Source organism: Pleurodeles waltl, chromosome 8 (genome assembly GCF_031143425.1).
Source record: "Pleurodeles waltl isolate 20211129_DDA chromosome 8, aPleWal1.hap1.20221129, whole genome shotgun sequence".
NCBI lineage: Eukaryota > Metazoa > Chordata > Amphibia > Caudata > Salamandridae > Pleurodeles > Pleurodeles waltl.
In genome coordinates this window covers 1,109,248,854-1,109,271,397 of record NC_090447.1, presented here as the reverse complement: position 1 = coordinate 1,109,271,397, position 22,544 = coordinate 1,109,248,854, and positions in this window count along the sequence as shown.

The window sequence follows — 22,544 nt, the reverse complement described above, 5'->3', positions numbered from 1 at the left end:
CAGTGAGTACTGCACCTATGACACAGGGGAGGGAAAAAACAGTGACACACATATATATATTTACACTATAAACAAATATATACACCAAGAATACAAGTCCAAGGTATTCCACCATCATAGTCCGTGGACCACTGGGCCCAAAATGAATGGGAGAGGCCCACACTCAATACCCGATCAAAACGGAGAGAACACTGCTGGGGCATCAGATAGAAATACAACAGGCACCTCAGGGGGAAGGGAAGGGGGGGCACCTCAGCCGGATGAGTGCACAACGCCAGATCCACGAGGAGGCTCCATGCCCATTGATGTATCCTGGGGAGTGCAAAGCCACAGTCTCACAAGTCTCTATAGTGGGTGTTTGCCCACTGCTGCATCCTGGGGAGTGCAAAGCCACAGTCTCTCAAGTCTCTACAGTGGGTGGTTTGCCCACTGCTTTATCCTGGGGAGTGCAAAGCCACAGTCTCTCAAGTCTCTCCAATGGGTGGTTTGCCCACTGCTTTATCCTGGGGAGTGCAAAGCCACAGTCTCTCAAGTGGATAACAGTCTCCACTGGTTCTGGAGGGGACCTTGTGCCAAGAGTGCTTCATCCTGCCAAGGAAAGAGGTAGTGGATGCTTTTCTTCCCTTGTTTCTGGAGGTGGCTTTGTGCCCAAAGTGCTTCATCCTGCCAAGGACAAAGGTAGTGGATGTAAATCTCCACTGGTTCTGGAGGGGGCCTTGTGCCCAGAGTGCTTCATCCTGCCAAGGATAATATGAGTGGATGTTTTTCTCCACTGGTTATGGAGGGGGCTTTGTGCCCAGAGTGCTTCATCCTGCCAAGGACAGAGGTAGTGGATGTACATCTCCACTGGTTCTGGAGGGGGCTTTGTGCCCAGAGTGCTTCATCCTGCCAAGCCAAGGACAGAGGTAGTAGATGCCTTACTCCACTGGTTCTGGAGGGGGCTTTGTGCCAAGAGTGCTTCATCCTGCTCGTGGTGGCCTCAGTAGTGTCGGAAGCTTTGGCGCTCACTGGTCTGTGGTGCTGGTAGCGGTGGTGTCCTTGGCAGCGGTGCTTGTGGCGGCGGTGTCCTGTTCAGCAGTGCTTGTGGCGGCGGTCTCCTGTTCAGCGGTGCTTGTGGCGGCAGTGTCCTGTTCAGCTGTGCTTGTGGCGGTGGTGTCCTTGGCAGCGGTGCTTGCGGCGGCGGTGTCCTGCTCAGCAGTGCTTGTGGCGCCGGTGTCCTTGGCAGTGGTGGTTGTGGCGGCGGTGTCCTTGGCAGTGGTGCTTGTGGCGGCGGTGTCCTGTTCAGCAGTGCTGGTGGCAGCGGTGTCCTTTGCAGCGGTGCTTGTGGCGGCAGTGTCCTGTTCAGCGGTGCTGGTGGCGGCGGGGTCTTTGGCAGAAGAGCTTGTTGCGGCGGTGTCCTGTTCAGCGGTGCTGGTGGTGGTCTTGTCTGCCGTACAGGTTTTCACAGACTTGCCTGTTTTTCTGTGTTCCTTCCCTACCTTGGATGGTTGCACAGCTGTCTTCACACTCCCAACTGTAACCCTGGTAGAGGCTTTGGTGGAAGTTGTTTTGCCTCTCTCCCGCCGGGTACTGGCCAACATTTTGTGCTTTTGAGGTGGGGGACTGTCCGTGGTCTGGCTCCTTGGCACACTTGCTGCCCTGCTGCCTGGCGCACTCCAGAAGCCGGTTACTACTGGCACCACTGTTCCAGCAGATGTTGTGGCTGAGGCGCTGGGTTGGGACCTGGAAAGGCGGGCCCTAGGAGACTGAAGGGGAGGGAGAGGTGAGGGGAAGAGGTCAAGGTTGGACAGGAAACGTTTTTTGGACACACTGGGACGGGTAGATGGAGGGGTTTTGGGAGTGGATGTAGAGGTAGTGGTTGTGGGAGGTGTATGTTTGGTGACTTTGGGTGAAGGTGCGTGGGCTGGAGTCTGTCGTGAGGTGGGCGGCTGTTGGGTGGGTGTGTGGCTGCATTTGTGTACCTTGGGAGGTGGGCTGACTGACACACTGGGAGAGGACACAGGGGATGTGTAAATGGTAGTGGGGTGGTGACTGTATGTAGCGGGTTGTGGTAGGGGGGTGTGTTGGTGATTGAGGTAGTGGCTGAAGATGTAGTGCATGCAGGTGTGAGTGGAGACGAGACAGGGAGGGAGACGTGGAGGAGGGGGACACAGTGGAGGCAGTGGCTGTTGGTATGTCTGCATGTGTATGATGCTTGTGTGAATGCCTGGGGGATGTGTGGTGCTTATGATTGCCTGAGCTTCCCTTGTGTGTTGACGTGTGTGCATGCTGGTCTGATGGCGTGCTTGGGATAGGCTGAGGTAGAGGGGATTGGGTCTGGGTGGAGGAAGTTGGAGGGGGGAGGCTAGAGACAGGGACAATGGCTGCCATCAGTGCTGAGGCCAGTGTCTGAAAAACTCGCTGAAGGGCCGTCTGACCAGAATGAATGCCCTCCAGGAATGCATTTATTTGTTGCAACTGCCTTTCTACACCCTGGATGGCATTCAAAATGGTAGACTGCCCAACAGTAAGGGACCTGAGGAGGTCAATGGCCTCCTCACTGAGGGCAGCAGGGGTGACTGGGGCAAAGGTGATGCCCACCCTCCTGGGTGAGTGGGCACGGGGCAAAGGCTGAGGGGCTGCTGGGAGGGTGGTGCTGGTAGGGGGGTGGCAGTTGTACCTGTAGATGCGGGGGCACAGAGGGGCCTGCCACCGCAAGGGAGCTCCTATCAGAGGAGGAGTCCGTGTCGCTGGTCTCAGCTTCTGTCCCCGCCGTGGAGCTCCCCTCGCCCTCCGTCCAACTGGTGGCTTCTGACTCCGTTGTGTCACCCTCCAGGGCCATGTGGGATGCAGCTCCCTCCTGCTCCGGTGCCACTGCTCCTCTGCTTGATGATGCTAATGCACACAAGAACAGGGAGACCACAAAAAGGGGGGGAAGAGAAGAAAGACATGTTGGGTGCATCCAATACCGCTACCGTTGGCAAACACTACAGACACAGAAGCCCCCTGCACTACGCTGTGCACTTAGAGTTCCCTAATTAATCACAGGGACATGGATTAAAAGGCCTATTCCCGATTGCTGCAAACATGGAAGTCACAGGAGCCTGACCAGCTGTAGGTGGCTCTGAACACAGGTGGGGTGGGGTGCCACAGTGCCTGACTTAAGAAGGGACCTTGCCTTATAAACTCGCCCTGGCGTAGGGGAACCCACAGCCCACCTTCCCCACCCAGACACCTCCACTGCGCACTGAATCAGCAGAATGAGAGTGTACTCACCTCCTTGTGGCTGCTGTGATGCCCTCAAGCGCCCATCCAACTCCGGATACACCACCGCCAGGATCTGGAACATCAGGGGGGTCATGGTGCGACGGGCACCCCTCCCACATTGGGAGGCCATCCCTAGCTGGGCGTCCGCCGTCTTCTTGCTCCAGCGGCAAATGTCCTTCCATCTTTTACGGCAGTGGGTGCTCCGTCTGTGGTGGACCCCCAGGGTCCAAACTTCCTTGGCGATGGCATGCAAAATATCCATCATCTGGTGGGCGCTGACCTACAGGAATAGTACAGGGTAAAAGGAGAAGATATAACCGTCAACACCGTCACAGTCATTGGCCCGCATCCCTACCCTTGCCATGACGCACATGCACTCACCGTCGTATCATGCACGCCTCATTCTCCCCCCTATCTTTCATCAACACCACTCAAAACAGGCATTGCCCATACAGCATGCTCACAGTGTACTCACCTGTTTGTCTAGAGGACCGTAGAGGAGCAGGTACTGGGGGAGGACCCCATCCACTAGTTTCTCCAACTCCTCCGTGCTGAAGGCAGGGGCCCTTTCCCCAGACACACGAGCCATTGTCTCTTCCAGACTGAGGTCACAGCAGCACTTTCAGTGTAGGTCCTCTCCTGTCGAAGATCAGGTATCAAGTGATTGAACAGAGAGGAAATGATGGTGACGTCCGCAGCGGTGCGTCCCTTCACCGCCGGCGTACATCGTCATTGGCTCCTGGGACTCATAGGGTCCAATGTTAACCAATGCAGAATTGTGCCGCGGTCTTCGACCGCCTACCGCGACGGTGTACAACGCCAGCGCAGTTACCTCATATCCCCTTCTCCCACATTACAGGTCAGGCAGACGCCATTTCAGGGCATGGCATTCATTTTGACTGCATCACACATATCTGGGCCTTGCTTAAACACTGATACAGCCATATGTCGATTTTCAAACATTTTCCTATAAAGTTGTGTTTACGTACCTCAGTGTTGGTTGACTTTCTGCTCGCTGTTCTCCTCCATTGAGCACGTCCGCTGGGGCAGGTGAGGAGATGGCGGCATCCTTGGGTGTACAGACCGCTGGTGGACTTGTCGACAATGGAGGAGCGACATGTAATTATCACCTACAGACTTGATCATACCACAATCCTGGAACTGTGTGCCCAGTTGGATCCAGACCTGAGGTCAGCTATCCGCCATCCCACAGGAATCCCCCCTCTAGTGCAGGTGCTGTCAGTACTCCATTTCCTAGCAAGTGGGTCTTTTCAAACAACAGTGGCCATTGCATCAGGGATGTCCCAGCCTATGTTCTCCAATGTGTTGTCCAGACTGTTGTCTGCCCTGCTGAAACACATTTTCCCTCAGGTGGAGGATTTGCCTACAGTGAAAGGTGACTTCTATGCCCTGGGACGTATCCCCAACATCATAGGTGCCATTGATGGGACACATGTGGCCTTGGTCCCCCCACGCAGGAATGAACAGGTGTACAGAAAATGGAAGAGTTACCATTCTATGAATGTGCAGATGGTGTGTTTGGCCAACCAGTACATCTCCCATGTAAATGCCAAGTTTCCTGGCTCAGTGCATGACGCTTACATTCTGCGGAATAGCAGCATCCCTTATGTGATGGGGCAACTCCAGAGGCACCGTGTGTGGCTATTAGGTGAGGACATGGACCCAATACAGTGTGACTAGGTGTCTGGGTCTGGGGATCTCCCTAAGAGTTAGTGTGTTTCTAACAGTTGTCCCTCGACATTTGCAAGTGACTCTGGTTACCCCAACCTGTCATGGCTACTGACATGGGTTAATGACTCTTTAAAATACGTACGCATTATTATATCCCTGGTACTGAATGTAGGAAACTGGACTTCTCTTTACAGATGTCCCTCAACTTTTTGCCCCCCATTTGAACTGCTAGATGCTGCTTTTTGACTCTGACAGGTCACATAAGTCTGCTAACAAGGTTTCAGTGCCAGTGTTCTTTACCCTAACATCAAAATGCTACATTGTGAAACAATTTGCAAGACTTTAGCACCCCTATCCGTCCATATTAAGTGGTACTCCTGGTACCTAGGGCATGGGTACTAAAGAGGGTCCCTAAGGGCTGTAGCATGTATGGTGCCACACTGGGGAACCCCTTCAAATTACATGCTGACTGCCAATACAGGTTGTGTGACATGTTGCAAACCAAGTGTGAAAACAAAACTTGGCATGCTCACTGTGTACCATGCCAAAGTCACTGCATGTCTTATATGTAAGTCATCCCTACAGCAGGCCTTAAGAGCCGCCCTAAGGCAGGGTACATTATAATACATGTGAAGGCAAATATGACTGGGCTGATGTGCCCTGTGATGTCTAAATCTATTACTAGATATTGCAAGTGAACAGGGAAGCATATTTTAAGGAATGTACTGGGCTCATCATTACCAGTTACTCGGCTACATAATGGCTTCACTAAAACCTAGGGTGTTTGGCATAAAGCACCTCACCTTAATATAGCCAACTGATAACAATATTTGATTTATTATGAAATACATCTTAAAGGCACCTTTGAGGTGCCCACTGAAACCTTCTAGCCCACTAGTGTACTGGCTGACTGCTATCGACTAGGCTGGCACCACAGACATGAAATCCGAACCCCTGGAGGTGATAGCCCATGATCTTTGAGACCCGAAACAATGCCTGCTCTGGAGGAAAGTGTTACCTCCTCCTCCAGCAGGATATCTAGTAAATCGACATACCAAGAACATGGACTTCAAAGTCCTAGCCACCTTTGATAGGCCGCCTGGCTTCCTGACTCCTGTAAAAGGCAACCTCCAGCCATGAGGCCCATTTGGCACTAGGACAGGTGGGAAATTAACTATGCATGTAGACATGTTGCTCTACCAGGCTAGTCACACCCCTAAGGTGGGCAGCCTGATGTGTCCCACGACAAAAGGTTTCCACCATTTGATTTTTTTTTTTTGTCCTCATACATCTCTGGCCATCAGAACTACTCCATATCGCCCCGGTAGTGTTCACCCTTCCTAGAGAAGTCTGGTGCAAGGGAGAATATAGCTCTCTCATTCAGCCTTAGACCACAGTAGTTGTCAAAGGCACAAGAGTAGATAAGTTTGTAGTCACAGGACAGATATCAACATATACAAATAGTACATTTTACTAAAGTGCTATGCCACTCCAACAAAAGTGACCATATCTTAATTATTTTCTCCTTATTAGATTTACTCGCTCCCACATCCAATTTTGAAATTCCCATCAAGGCATTAAGCCAATCTATATAAGATGGGGGGCAAGGGAGCCATCCATTTCCTACAGATCTCCCTCCTAGCCAAAAGTATTGCATAGAAAAGTATTGATCTTGTTTCTTTATTCACTACTGCATACTCTTCTAGTACCATAAAAATAACTAAAGATAAGGTTGGATAGATATTTTACCAAATGATACTTGAGAGAGATATACATTCTTTTTGCCAATAGGCTAACACCACTGGACAGCCCAAAAACATGTGCGCATCAGAAGCACCTGACAAACCACATTTTGCACAAATCACTTCTTCTCCTCCCCTAATCTTAGAAAGCCTCTTAGGGGAAAAGAAAGCCCAATGCAAAATAATGGGAGCCAAGGACAGAGCTTGGTGCTATCGTGTGCATGGCCTCACACTTGTCCTATTTCACCTTGTATCCAGAGAGGCTTTAGAAACGGGAGATCATTTTGGTGAGGGCATCAAGACGGGACATCAGTTGAGATAGGAGAACCAGGATGTTGGGCATGTACAGTAATATTTTGTCCATCTCACCCAGTTTAGAATGTTGTGTTTGCTTTGGTAGTTACAGAAATTAATCACCAGGGGCTCCAAGGCTATCATAACTGGCAGTGGAGACAGAGGGCATGCTCCTTGAGACAGCAAAGGGGGAGAAAGAGGGTGCGTGACCAATGCATGTCATCCTCACCATTGGCTGTGTAGAGTTTCCACCCCCATGCTGTGAAAGTGGGCTCTATATTTATGTGGTGCAACACCTAGAACAAATAATTCACTTCTTCCTGTCAACTGCTGTCTCAGCATCGAGGGAGACCAGCAGCTTTTAGTCTGTGTCATTGTGCACATGCCAGAAAGCATGAGAGAGGGCTTGAAGGTGGGACATAGAAAAATTATGGGGACAAATCCAACCTGATCCCATCGCACCAGGGTAGGGGACAACCTTTAGTAAGGGTTATCTAGTACCTTGCTTGGGCAGTATTTTAGTGCCAGCATTAATGAGAAAGATAGGCCAGCAGCTCTCACAGCAAAGAGGGTCTTTGCCCCTTTCAGGAAGGGGTGTGCTTATTGCACTGTTCGCCTCTGAGAGAAGGATGGTCGAACTTCTGGGGATCTCTTATTTGTCTGTACCGCTATTACCTGCCTGATCTGGTAATCTGTAATGGGGAGATTGAGCTGGGACTGTTGAGTCGAGGACAGATGGGGCATGGCGTTTTGCACCAAGAAGTCAGCAATGTCTGTAGTAGCACATTTTGGCACCCAAGCTCTAAAGGGAAGCCTATTAGTAGCAAAACGTCTCCAAGGAGTTTAGGGGATACATGCAAGATGTCCCGTCAGTGTGCAGGATGGCTGTATCGCACAGGCAGATTCCTGCTGGAGGGCTTCTAAAGCTAAAACAGAGCTGGCTTTCTACCTCCTTTCATCGTGTGCTGTTAAGGTGGAAAAGGGCTTTTTCTACTGTGGCAGTATAAAGGGAATTAAAGTCATGGTTGGCCGGCAGGGTGGCCTCCAGTGTTGGTGAGGTAGATGTGTTGAGTATTGAGCCATGAGTGCTCCATTCTCATGCTCCAGTGCTGTTTCTGTATTAAGTGTCTCCCACTTTGAAGAGGCCATGTTCTGCATCATGTTGCCCCTGACAATCTCCTTCCCAGCTGCCCAAAGAACTCCAGGAAATGCCACCATCTCCTGGCTGTGGTCCAGATAAGTTTGGAAGTGACCACAAAGGTGCTGTTTATCATCAGGCACTTTGTAGAGAGAAAGATTCAGTCTCCACTGCTCAGGGGAAGGAATGGAGCTACACCAGTACTGCGTCATGATGAGACACTCTAGAGGGGGATATCGGTATGTTAATCAGGTGAACACACATGGATGGGGATAAGAAGCAATAAATCCACTTGTGAGTGCCATATATACAGAAAGTGAGTGTGTTATCAGGGGTCACGTGATGAATCACTATTCAATGGTCGACTAGGGAATAGTCAGATCAGATCTCGAAGTAGGGCCCGGTCTGATGGGACAGGAGATTGCGGGTGGTCAGACTTACCAAGAAATGGGTCGAGCACCAATTTCCAGTCGCCCAAAGTGTGGATTAGTACTGGAATGATGGTGTAAGATACAGGTTATGTCAGCAAAGGTGTTACTTTTGGGTAGACTGGGGTATAGTTCGAACAAATCAAGAAGGTCTGGCCTGAAAGAGATGGCTCACGAAAGATGTAGTGACCATGTGGATCCAAACATATCTGGCTCACCCAGAGAGATAGATGCTTTTCCACCAGGATGGCAACACCCTCTTAGGATAAAGATGTGTAGTCTGTGTCTCACTTTTTACAAGGGAGGTCTTGCTTGTGTGATATTCACTACTCACCCACTCTGGCTGAAGTTTCTGACTTTCTGCATCAGTAGGGTGTGTCTCCCAGAGGGGAGCAAGGTCAGAGTGGAGGAGTCTTGTGAAAGGCAGCAACTTTTTATGCTTTATATAAGTTTACAAGCCTTTAACATTCAGGGAGACAACTGAGAGAGAAGAAAGTTGCTTAGTGGTGCCTGGCGAGCGGCCAGGCAGCCCAGGTGATGAGGTATGCTGTGTGTAGGCTACCCAGCAATGGGGGAAGGGCTTATTGTAGGGACCTAAATTGGGTCAACAGTGTGTGCTGTAGTCAGATGGGATAATGAGCCAAGGAATGCGGCGCTCATGGTAGAGAAGTACTAATGGCAATGGTCGGGTTCTGCTGGAGTTGGAGCATCAAAAAAATGGAGTGGAGTGCAAGCCAGGGTTTGAAGGAAGGACAGCATAAATGCCTTGGCAAGGCAATAGCCCAAGGACGAGGTCAGGGAGATGAGAAGTGCTTCAGAGCAGATCAAGACTTTTCTCTGACTTTAAGATCTATGCAAGCTGAACTTGGCTTAGACCCACTCGACCAAAGGTTGGATACTTTCTCCTACTGAAGGCATTTATCCTCTGGGATAGCAGACAAGGCTATGCTCGGCTAGTCAGTATGTGGATAGGAGCTGGCCTAGTCACCTCTAACCTCCATCCCCAAGGGATTCAAGTAATACAGCAGCCCGGGTCAGTGAATTTTGTTGTCTTTTTACCATGCAGTATGAGCATTGTGGCCGAGTCAAGAAGGCCCTATTTAACGTTCATACACTGGAGGTGAGGGCTCAGCTGAAGGAATGTTTTCTGAAGGACCATGGTATCTTAGGAAAAGTCTTGCATTATGTAAATTTTGTGCCCATTGTGAAAGAGTGTGTCCTGGTGTCTGGCCACAGACAGCACTGCCTTAGCCTGCTGATGTCTCAAGAACCATGCAATGATTTGACATTGCCTTCAATGTTTTTGAGGGCTTTAAGAACAAATGTGATATGCCCTCTGGAATTCCAGTAAGGGATCAAAGGACAGCTTAGTCAGAGCCAGTAGAAAGTCTTGGCGAATTCCCAGCATGTCAGCGTCCTCCGACTTGTCTGGGACCCCTAGAAACAATGTTTATTGAAATGATTGTGGTCTTCTATCTCCACGATCTTCTTTTAGAGGTACTAGTGATCCTTTTGCCGGTCTATTGTTGAAGACAGTTGTTGATCAATGTGATCCAGTAGCGATTCCACTTCAATAAGGGGTGCAAACAAGGAGATCAGGTCATGGCAGCTCAACTGCAGATTCATTAAGGTCTTGGAGATAAGTCAGCCATCTCTTTCATAGTAGTCTTAAGGACATACAGTTCCTGTAAGTAGCCTCTAGAGGCTGCTTCCATGCCATCCTTCTGTTTACCCAGCACAGCTTTTGTGAAAAGCCGTTGTATGGAAGGCTTTGACAATGTTGGTTATTAGGGAAGTAGGCAGGAAAGCAAAATGTGAGGTTGAGTCAGGGTGCAGCCTGGGGGGCCTCCACGAGTCAGTGAGCTAGAAGCTGTAGGCAGGAATGCAGGTGGGCAGACCAGAAAAGCAGCTCATGGCACCAGGGCTGGAGATGCCAATCCCCTGTGGCAAGAAGAAAGGTGGCTTGTGTTGTCTTGAGGGCAAGTAAGATGGAAGGAGACCAGCCCCAGGAGCCTCCAGGCACGTAGCGAGTGCCTCCTAGATGGGCAGGCAACATTGAATTCATGCTCTAGAAGTAAGAAGCTGGAAATGGCCAGTGCTGTACAAGAGAACAAATAAGATTATGCAGTGAGCCCTCACCGTGTGGAAGTTCCTCGAGGTGTAATGCTCCAGCAAGTATAGGAATATGCAGAGTGCATTGATGGGGAGCAGCCTCCATCCGGCTTAAGTCACACCAAAGAGTATTATGGCAGCAGAGAAATGCATCATCCATGGCTAGGGCCAAATTCTTGGCCTCAAAAGCTGACAGCTGTCATCTCAGGGTCAGAAGGTAGAAAGTAGCCCAAGGCATCCAGTGTCCAAATCACACAGGCAGGGGCCAAATGCGGGCCACAAGCCTCACTGGTGTAACTTTCTCCCGTACAAGGAACGCATAGGCTGAGGTCTCTGTGTGGGAAGGCCAGGGAGCAACCAGCCTACTTCTACAGCAAACCCTGGAGGCAAAGCCCTGGTGACACCCCACAGTCACTTGATGACTTGTGCGTAGCACCTGGACCATAAAGGCAGCTCCAGTCATCACATTCTGAGGAGGAGAGGGGGATCGAAAGGCAAAATCCAGACTGGAAGGCCCCCGTCAGTGTATCTACATGCAGTAAGGGTGAGACTCCGTAGTCCTGGGATCATGGAGCGGCAACAATGCGGACCTCATCCTCCACAGGGCCCGAGGATGGTCATAAGAGCTTCAAGCACCATCCAGCTATGGGGCCGATGCCAGGAAAAGCTGGGAATGAGGGGCGAAATTTGAATGTGGCCCAGCCGTGAAGTCTGCATTTCTCTGCTGTCTTCCTATGATGCCCCATCCTGCCCTGAGGAGAGGGAAAAAATGTGGACCTGAGCTACCGGCTTGGGAACTCCTTCGGGGAACTGCCATTTTCCTCATACGTGAAGCTGTGTCTCGTAGTACTACCTCCTTGAAACTTGACTCTCATTGCTAGTGTGTGTCCGGCAGTCCAAGTCTTCACTGGAATGGAGTACAAGGCATACGTGGATGCAGCACTCAAAGTATGTTCAGTCACCCAAATGGCACATTGTCTAGTCAAGTACTTGCTTTTGTGATAAACAGCATTTAATAGAAACACACAAAGTATATCAACAGTTCACTAAATATTATCACAGTCTCTTAAGTTTAGCACACCAGAATTATCGTGGATAGGTTCCCTGAGTTCTCCCTTCCCATCTAATAAAGCTGGTCATCCCTCATTCTATAATGGAGGCAACCTTCAGATGTGATTCATTGCAGCACCACTCAACAAAGTCTTTTTTCTTACAATAGTCAATTTCAGCAGTTCTGAATGCTAAATTTAAGCAAATCCCAGGAAGGCTTGACATCCTAGAATAGGTTTACACCGCCCATGCCAAAAGTGACTTTAAGGAGGGCAGGGACACATTTATTTGGGCTCTGGTCCTGCAATTTGGGAGGGCTGCAGCATCTTGCAGTCTTCTGTGGATGAGGCATCAGACAACCATAGTGTTGGGATGGTCCTCAGCATGGTCGGATGTCTCCTCTGTGACTTAGTTGGCTTTTGGTAGCTGTTACCATGGCCGAGGTATCTATGTCATTGGTTGATCATTCATCAGGGGTCCCCTTGGCATGATCTTTCAGGACGATGACCCTAAACATCCTGGTGTCTCCCACCTGGCAAACAAGGTCACCAAATGTCTTCAGCAAGCGTGAAGGATCTAAACATCAATGTGGGCCCTACGTGGCATGGGGGGTGCTGACTTTCCATGAGAGTGGCCGATGGTCTGCAGTCTCCTACCAGTCTAAAGCAAACCAAACATCTCACACATTTCTCACCAAGATCCAATCACTAGGATCCCCACTAGTCCTCACTTCCTCCAGGAGCTCTCATCCTCTTCAGAGGAGATTAGGGTACAAGCTGGAAATGATGCATTCATCAAGGATGGTAAGATGGATCCTTGATCAAAGTCTACATTCAGGAAAAGCCTTTGACACCTGAATCCTGGAGAACTTCTCTTTCATCCATTACCCTTTATCCTACCACTTTTTCAGTTCCATAGCGGTGCATACCGCCACCCTCAATGCATTGACAGAGTCTGCCAAACGCCTACCATACTGTAGTTTTCTCCAATAAACTGAGGGCGTATTGAAGAAAGAAATATATTTCCCTGCATCCGTCAACAACAAAAGTAACCACAAATCTGTCTCCTCAGTGAAGTTCCTCATTCTCTTGAGTGTCCCTGGCTACATTCTGGAGGCTGGAGGTGTAGAACTGCATCCTGAAAATCAAACATTCTAAGGAGAAGAAGTAAGAGCCTAGTTTGTGAGCTGGATTTTTGTGTTGGCTAGTTTAATGTGGGTCAGACATGTGCCTGACATCAGGCGAATACTGTTTTCCGAGACATTTCCATTCTGTGTGTTTTCCCATAAAGGAGGCAGAGGTCCCTATGTCAGAGATATTCCCCTATAGGAGTAGATCGTACAAGCGGTTATAAAGTTTCTAGTAGTAAATTTATTGTCCTAATTCCTGTCATAAATGTCTCCATTCCTTTGACAAAGGAAAGAAACCATCATAAATCCTTCTACTGTGTAGCTATTTCCCCAAGAACGGATTAATAATATCCACTGTGGTGGAGGTGGAAATCTCTGTAAGCAGAACTCTCTGTATGGAGATTTTTCATTGCAAATTGGAGTCAATGTATTCTTCAGTGGACTGAGCCTCAAACACAGTGGAATATTTCTCAAATGTTTACAACTCTTGGGTTTTTGGTGTTGATAAATTAATATTCTTTTCTGAAATTGCCATGCTGTTGATCCAACTTATAGCGTATATTTTAAATGGGTCTTGAAATTAGGCAAGATTTTCAGACAATTAAAAAATCAAATGAAAGCTTTCTGTCAAAACTCTCTTAGTGCCAGACACGTTAGAAATGATACAAAAACTTTCCTTGTGGCCAGACATGCCCAAAATAGTTCGGGAATGTATTTGAACTTGTTCCATCTGTGAAATGACTATGCTACTACTTATGAATGTTCACCTTTGATCTTGTGCCACCCTGAAGTGATGTGAGAGCCCAAACAGCTAGGGTCTCAAATTTTAGTTGCAACATAGTTAATCAGAATATGAGGTGAGAAAGATTTGCAGTTCCTGAAGTTAAAAAGGCATACTGCAATGCTTATTAAATTTGAAATTGTGTAGGTCTGAAGATCATAAATGGGAGAACACTTCTTATGTCATAAATTCTCATTGGGCCAAAGTCCTGGTATGGTTCAAGGGGAGAGGGTAATAAAATGTTCCCTCATAGGTCAAAGGCAACAGAAAGGCATCAGTCAAATACATCGAATTAGCTGCATTATATCATCTGTTTTCAGTTTTCTAGTGACTGAAAGAGAGTTCTCAAATGTCCTTTCTCCTTACAACCTGTCAAGGCTTATGGGAAGGGAAAGAATGCAGAGGAACATGATAACGCTGAATTTTAATAATAAATATTCATGTATTTTGAGTGTTGTATTTGCGTAGAAAATGTATTAACTTAGAGAAAATAATGCACGCATTTGAAGGTGCCCCCACCAGAGTGGCCGCCAATGTTCACGAAGTGTACTTATTAATGGCTTATCAATGTGAAATATTGAGCATTTGTTTGTTTAATGTAGTAATATGTAATATTGAGGGTTATGCATTATATATTACCTTTAATACCCCTCTTGGGCCTAGTTGCACGGCCTCATGTCAAGCTGGATTTTCTCAGGAGTTTAGACCAATAAGGATGTGGGAAGTAGTTTTAGGAAATCTAACTTAGCTGGACTGCACCGTGAGGAGAAAGGCCATTCCCCCCATTCTTATTAGAGAGATTAGCTATTCTTTTCCGAACTGCTTAAAGAAACTTTGCTTTTCTGAAATTTAATGCTGAACCCTGATGTCTTGCTGACCAAACTGATGTCCTGTTGACAAAGACTGCCACAGCTTGCTGAACCATATTGAGGGCAGGTATAAAACAATGTTACTGATTGTTATGTCTATTTGCTTTTGTTTCTAGAGGCCAGATGTAGGTAGACAGCAAATTGCGACTTGCAATTTGCGAGTTCGAGCGACTCCCAAATTGCAACTTGCAATTTGCTATGCAGAAAGGTGTCTCAGGCACCTTCTGCGACTCGCTATGGGGTCGCAAAGACCCACCTCATTAATATTATGAAATGAAACCAACATAATACCTTCTATTAATGTTTCAAGGAAAATAGGAATGCTATTGTATTGTCTTTTCCTTCAACAAAAACACAGGTAAGAATTTGCCTAGGTAGTCTTCATGCAAAACTCTAACTTAAATGACAGATCATCTGTCAACATCTCACGGTAGACATTAACAAATGGGAACAAATTCCCTTCTCACTAGACAACGACCTCCACTGGTCACTCCTGTATGCCTTAATTTCTCCTTAGGGATCAAGACCCAGGAACTACAGGGTCACCACTGGGACATAGGGACAACATAAGGTGGCAAAATCACTTTGACTACATGACAAAGGCTCAAAACTCATACATTTTACTGGGACAAATATGTTTCTCTCTTCCAAGTGCACCTCCAATTACTTTAGGATCCCCTGAAAATATTTTCCACTTGTTCACTCTCATCCCTATTCATACAAGCTATTTAGCAATTAAAGAACTGCACCTATTACCTTCATACATATATCCACTCTTCAATGCTTTCAGTAGGAATATTTGTGAATTAATTGCTGCCACTGTCATTAAAATTTAAAACAGACATTTTATGAAGGCTCACAACACTAGAGTCACATTTGATGTTGACCTGAATTTTAGCTTGTCAATCCATAAATGCGCTCATAGCCATTCAGAAGTTAGCGAGGTTGGGATACCACTTGGTAACTCTGTGTTAGCCAATGAGCCTATTAAATTTATCCACAGCAAAACGACAATTTGGAGTGGTGCTGTTAAGACATATCGAAAAACAGATGTCTCACTTAACAAAATGCAGCTCCCTGCCATAAGACTCCGTTGGACTTCCTTATGAGAGACTTCCATATAATGTTAAGCGACAGGATGCAGGTGTGAGAAGTCTGGAGTGGCAGGCCTGAAGCCATTTTGTCACTTGTCACATGAAGGGAGGCACAAACAGTGCTGCAGCCCTGAGTGGACACTTTGTCTTACATGTCACAGATACCCCGGGTACCTTATACTAGGAACCAAGCTAGTTCTTGCCAATTAGGTGTATCCAATGCGACATGCAATTTGTATAGAGGTAGAACACTGGCTCTGAGGTCTCGTTAGCAAGCTTAAGTGTACTCACAGAGTCGAAAAACAAGCAGCTAGTAGTACAAGTGGAGCAAAAGGTGGGGGGGGGACCTGCAAAATGTCTGTTTCTTTACAAAGGTACAAACTTTATGTCAGCATACATGAAGTCCATGTGGGTTAAGTGGGGGTTACCTACGAGTTCTAGACCTCATGCTATTACCAGACAAATGACTTGTTGAAAGGTGCAACAAGAGCTGCAAAGGTGATAATGAGACTATCTGTGCCCTTAAGACATAAGTAGGATGTCATTCTCCCATGTCTGATGTGTGCCTACAGGAAAGTCCCACAGAAGGAAGGATTTAGATTCTTTGAACTTCTGTTTGGCCAACTTGAGGGAAGGCCCCTCACATTTAAAGAACGGGTGAGAAAAAGCCCTCAGGTAACCTCCACAAAAAGCTGTAGACTAATTGATAGCTCTAAGTCTCAAAATGGGGCAAAAGTAAAAAGAGGACTAGCAGAATTTGGAGGTCAGACAGAAATGATTAAGCTGTGGGATGACCAGAAGACCACCCTGGTAGCGTATTGACCTGGCTAAAAAGTATATGTGGGGAACCCCATCCTGGATCATTTGGCTGGGAACCACAAAGTCAAGGAGAAAAAGAATGAGATGACTGAACTGGTGGACCTGCAGACTCTTAGGAATCATTTCAGGATCATGCATGTTAACCAACTCAAATCATATTTTCAGTGGCCAGAGATAACTATGCAAATAGTGATGCATGGTGGAGAAGAGGGGGAAAGCAAGCCCCTTGCAGAACGCCTATCATGCAAATTGAAAGATGGCTTATTGGATGGAGTAGTCCTCTCTCCAGGTCTGACAGAGGAGCAACAGAGCGGAGCATTTCACCTTTGTGTTCTTACTGTCCACAGAGCTCTCTAAGTGGTATACCTATGCTATACACGCAAGTGGAATTGTGCCTGTCAAAAAATAAACCCAGAGGCTGTCAGATAAGATGAGGGCCAGCATAAAAAATGAAGTATCAAAGATGCTGAGCCTAGTAGTCAGTGGACAATCCCGATGGTTTTGGTACCAAAGACACCCCTACCCAGTGGCAGCCCTGAGCTGAATTTCTGTGTAAACTACAGAGGACTCAACTCAGTCACCAATAACGATGCACACCCCATCCCACAAGGTGATATATGTATTGACAGGGTAGGGGTCGGCAAGTTCCTCAGGACCTTTGACTTGATGCCAGAGCACTAATAGGTTGCCCTAACTAAGGATGCACAGGAGAGACCTGCATTCTCTCTACTGTAGAGGACTAGTTCCTGTTCTGGGTTATACCCTTTAGATTAAAGAATGCCTTACCACCTTCTGGGGTAACGTAACCAGATCCTGACTTGGGGGGAGGAGTTCAGTGCTGCCTACTTGGATGATGTTACAGTTTTCAGCTGCAGCTGGGAAGACCACCTGGTCCACTTTCAGAAAGTGCTTTGGGCCTTGCAACAGGAAGGCCTATCAGGGCAAGTAAGTGCCTGACAGGGCAGAGTTCTGTGGTGTACCTGGGCCACCAAGTTTACAGGAGCACCATCTTCCTCGCTTCCACATGGGCCAGGGCTTGGTAACTGGCTCTCTAGCACCCTGACAACTGGAGCCCTCCTGTCATACCTACATTGGGCCTGTACATATGTGGACGGAACCCCAAGACAGCCACCTCCATTTTGTGAGCCCAGCTTCTCTGCACCCTAATACAGCCGAGTGAGCAAGAGTCCGAGAAGACTGGTAAGACAACAGGCTCTCTGGGTATTCTTGTTATGTTTCAAAAAGTGTTTTTCCCCACATATGTTTGTTTACATTTGGATACTTTTTTTTCTGAAAACTTGGTGTCTTTAAACTGCAGTTTTTTTAACCCGTGACTGCTTCAATGTTCCCTACTAGTTTTTTACAAAGACTGCATTAGGCTACCCTCCACTTCCCTTTTTATTTTTTTTATAAAAGGCTACATACACCTTAGTGGTTAACCAGAGTGTGCTTTGGATGAAGCTTAATTTGCTCTGTGGATTAAACTGTGTTTAGAAAGTGTATGCACTACTTGTTTTGCCTTGAAAACGTCATATATTTGAGTGTGTGACACACAGTATTTCACTGGTTTCAAATTTGTCCCTTATCTGAAAATTAGAATCTGCTAGCTTGGAAGTGTGGATTGTGACTGTCTGTATCTAAGGGGATTCTAAATAGACGAGCACCACCCTTCCACAGGGGCCTCGGCTTGGTGATTGGCTCTCTAGCTCCCAGCCAACCTGAGCCCTCCTCTCAAACCTGCACTTGGCCTTTTAGTTTGTGGAGTGAACCCCAAGACAATCACATCCATTTGGTGAGGCCAGCTTTTTTGCGCCCTAACATAGCCCAGTGAGCAAGAGTCCTAGAAGATTTATAAGAACACAGACTTTCTGTTTATTCTTCTTATTTGTAAACAAAAGTGTTTTTATCTCATCTGTGTATGTTTACATTTGGCACATTGTTTTTCTGCAATCATAGTGCTGCCTTTATACTGCTGTGCTTTTACCCGTGACTGTTGACATTTTTCCTCCTAGTGTTTTACAAAGACTGCATTAAGCTACCTTTCCAACCCCCCTTGTTTTTTTTTACAAAAGCTACATACACCTCAGTGGCTAACCAGAGTGTGTTTAGGAGACTGCTTAATCTGCTCCATGGTTTAAACTCTATTAGTAAAGTGTATGCATCACTTGTGTTTGCCTTGAAAAAGTAATATGTTTGAGTGTGTGACAAGCAGTATTTCAGTGGTTTAAAATTTGTCCCTTACCTGAAAATTGGAATCTGCTAGAAGTGTGGATTGTGCCTTTCTGTATCCATGGGGATTCTGAATAAAGGAGCGCCTCCCTGTTCCCTTCTACAGGGGCCTGGCCTTGTGATTAGTTCTCAAGCTCCAAGGCAACTGAGCCCTCCTCTCACACATGCACTTGGCCTTTAAGTTTATGGAGGGAGCCCCAAGACAGCCACCTTAGTTTCATAAGCTCAGCTTCTCTGCAACCTAATACAGACCAGTGAGCAAGAGTCTTAAAAGGCTGGTAAGACCATAGACTTTCTTTGTATTCTTTTTATTTATAAAAAACTGTTTTTTCCCTATCTGTGTCTGTTTACATTTGGCTCCTTGTTTTTCTGCAAACGTGGGCCAAGATTTATGAAGCTTTAACGACATATTAGCATCATTTTTTATGCTAATGTGGCTTTAGGCTTCAAAAATGGTTGTGCCATATTTACAAAGTGGCGCAATGCATCCATTGCTCAGAACAGGCTTTACAAAAGGGGCAGACCATTGGTTACAATGGGCGCCTATTTACTGTTCAGGGTTAGCACCAACATTTTGGCTCCAACCCTGAACAGTACATCAATAGCGTCAAAAATGTTGATACTATTGCTCCCTACATTGCGCAGTATTTTAAATATGGCGCACACATTGTGGTGGTAGGGGGCGCTAAGGGGCACAAGGAAGGTAGTGCTGCACTTGGTGCAGTGGCACTTTTCTTAAATCTGCCCTTTGGCTCATTTAAACAGTTGTTTTTTACCGTGACTGTTTGGGTTTTCCCTCCAAGCTTTTCACAAAGACTGTATTAAGCTATCCCTCCCCCTTTCCACAAAATGCTACATACACCTCAGTGGCTAACTAGAATATGTTCAGGAGACTGCTTAATTTGGTCTGTAGTTTAAACTGTGTTTGGAAAGTGTATGCACCATTAGATTTTGCCATGAAAAAGTAATATATTTGAGCACGCGACAAGCAGTATTTCGGTGGTTTCAACTTTGTCTGTTAACTTGAAAAGTAGAATCTGCTACCTTAAAAGTGTGGATTGTGCCTTTCTGTATCCAAGGAGATTCTGAATAGAGGAGCAGCTCCCTCCTCCCTTCCACAGGGACCTGGGTTTGGTGATTAGCTCTCTAGCTCCCATGTAACCTGACCCCTCCTCTCACACCTGCATGTGGCCTTTAAGTTTGTGAAGGAAACCCCAAGACAGCCACCTCCTTTTTGTGAGCCCAGCTTCTCTGCAACCTGATAAAGCCCAGTGAGCAAGAGTCCTAAAAGGCTGGTAAGACCACAGACTTTCTGTGTATTCTTGTTATTTTCAAAAAAAGTGTTTTTCCCAACCTGTGTCTGTTTACATTTGGATACCTGTTTTTCTGAAAACTTGGTGTCTTCAAACTGCTGTTTTTTAACATTACTGTTTGAATTTTCCCTCTAGTTTTTCACAAAGACTGGGTTCAGGCCCCCTTCCACAAAAGGCTACATACACCTCAGTGGATAATCAAAGTGTGTTTAGGAGAATGCTTAATCTGCTCTATGGATTCAACTGTATTTGGAAAGTGTGTGCACCACTTTGTTTTTGCCTTGAAAAAATAATATATTTGAGTGCATGACAAGCAGTATTTCAGTGGTTTAAAATGTGTCCCTTACCTGAAAATTAGAATCTGCTAGCTTAAAAGTGTAGACTGTGCCTGTCTGTAGCTAAAGAATGTCTGAATAGAGTCGCACCTCCCATCCAAAGGGTTCTGGGCTTGAAGATTGGCACTCTTGCTCCCATGCAACCTGAGCCCTCCTCTTACACCTGCACTTGGCCTTTGAGTTTGTAGAGGAACCCAAAGACAGACACCTCTGTTTCGTGAGCCCAGCTTCTCTGCAACCTGATGTTGCCCAGTGAACAAGAGTCCTAAAAGGCTGGTAAAACCACAGACTTTCTGTGTTATCTTGTTCTTTATAAAAAAATGTTTCCCTACCTGTGTCTATTTACATTTGGCTGTGTTTTACTACAAACTTGGTGCCTTTAAACTGCTGTTTTTCTTTTTTTTTTACCAGTGACTGTTTACATTTTCTCTCCTAGTTTTTCACAAAAACTGCAATAAGTTGCCCTCCACCCTTTTTTTCTTTTTTTTACAATAGGGTATATACACCTCAGTGGATAACCAGAGTATGTTTAGGAGACTGCTTAATCTGCTCTATGGCTTAAACTCCATTTGGAAAGTGTATGCACCATTTGTTTTTGTCTTGAAAAAGTAATATATTTGAGTGTGCGACAAGCAGTATTTCAGTGTTTTCATATTTGTCCCTGACCTGAAAAGTTTGATCTGCTAATTTGGAAGTGTGGATTCTGCTTCTCTGTAGCCAAGAAGATTCTGTATAGAGGAGCACCTCACTCCTCCCCTCCACAGGGCCCTGAGCTTAGTGTTTTGCTCTCTAGGTCCCAGGTAACCTGAGCACTCCTTTCACACCTGCACAGGTTTTTAAGGTGTGGAGGGAATCCCAAGACAGCCACCTCTGTTTAATGAGCCCAGCTTCTCTGCAAGCTGATACAGCCCAGTGATTGAGAGATCTAGAAGGCTGGTAAGTCCACAGGCTTTTTGTGTATTCTTGTTCTTTGTTTTTAAAAAAGTGTTTTCCCTACTTGTGTCTGTTTACATTTGGCTCCCTGTTTTTCTGCACACTTGGTGCCATTAAACTGTTGTTTTTTACTGATGACTGTGTGAATTTTCCCTTCTAGTTTTTTTCAAAGACTGCATGAAACTGCCCCATTCCCATTCTTACAAAACACTACATACAACTCAGTGGCTAACCAGAATGTGTTTAGGAAACTCCTTAATCTGCTCTGTAGTTTAAACTGTGTTTGGAAAGTGTATGCACCACTTGATTTCGCCTTGAAAAACACATATATTTGAGTGTGCGACAAGCAGTATTTCAGTAGTTTCAAATTTGTCCGTTAACTGAAAAGTAGAATCTGCTACCTTAGAAGTGTGAATTGTGCCTATCTGTCTCCAAGGAGATTCTGAGTAGAGGAGCACATCCCTTCCACAGGGGACTGGGCTTAAGGTAATGTGTCACTTATATGAGTTTCTTTTGATTGCTGCATTTGCTGTTGTGATTGGTTGGTGGGGCTAGTATATCTGTTGGCTTAAGGGCTTTGGGTTTGTGTTTTGCTTGGCTCCAGGGCTAGGGTTTCCTACTGGAGTAAGATTCTAAGGTTTGTATTGTGATTGGTTCTAGGGCTAGTGTTCCTATTGGACTAAGGTTTTAGGGTTACTGTTGTGAATGGCTGTCAGAGCTAGTGTTCTGATTGGTACTAGAGCTAGATTTTTTATTGGATTAAGGGTTTAGGGTTACAATTTGTATTGGCTGTTAGGGATAGGGTTGTGATTTGTACATAGGGCCAAGTCTCCCATTGGCTCTAGGGTTTAGGGTTTCAATTCTGATTGGTTAGGGTTCCATAGGCCAATAGTGCTATTTAAGCCTACGGCGCAGGACATCTCTGCTAAGGACGGAAAGGACAATGGCAGCTGCCTGTTTTGGCTTGTTCAAGCTTGTTTGCCTATTCAAGCAGGTCAGGCATTGGGCCAGAGAGGAAAGCCCAATTTCCGTTTCTTCAAAAAGGATACTAATCCCTCCACAACCACCAACATCCAAACCCATTATCACAAATGCATTCTACACATACACCACAAACAATCCTCATGCAGATTCCAATGTCTCAACAACCTCTACAAAACCACACAAACTACACCTATACTTCACTCTACCACGACTACAACACTATGGCACCTTCATTCTTACACAAAATACAACTCTGTACCATACCACTAATACATCCACACATTATAAACACAACACAAAGCCACATTATACTAAACTATAATGTATCCAGACACACACTCATGTTCATGCAAAAC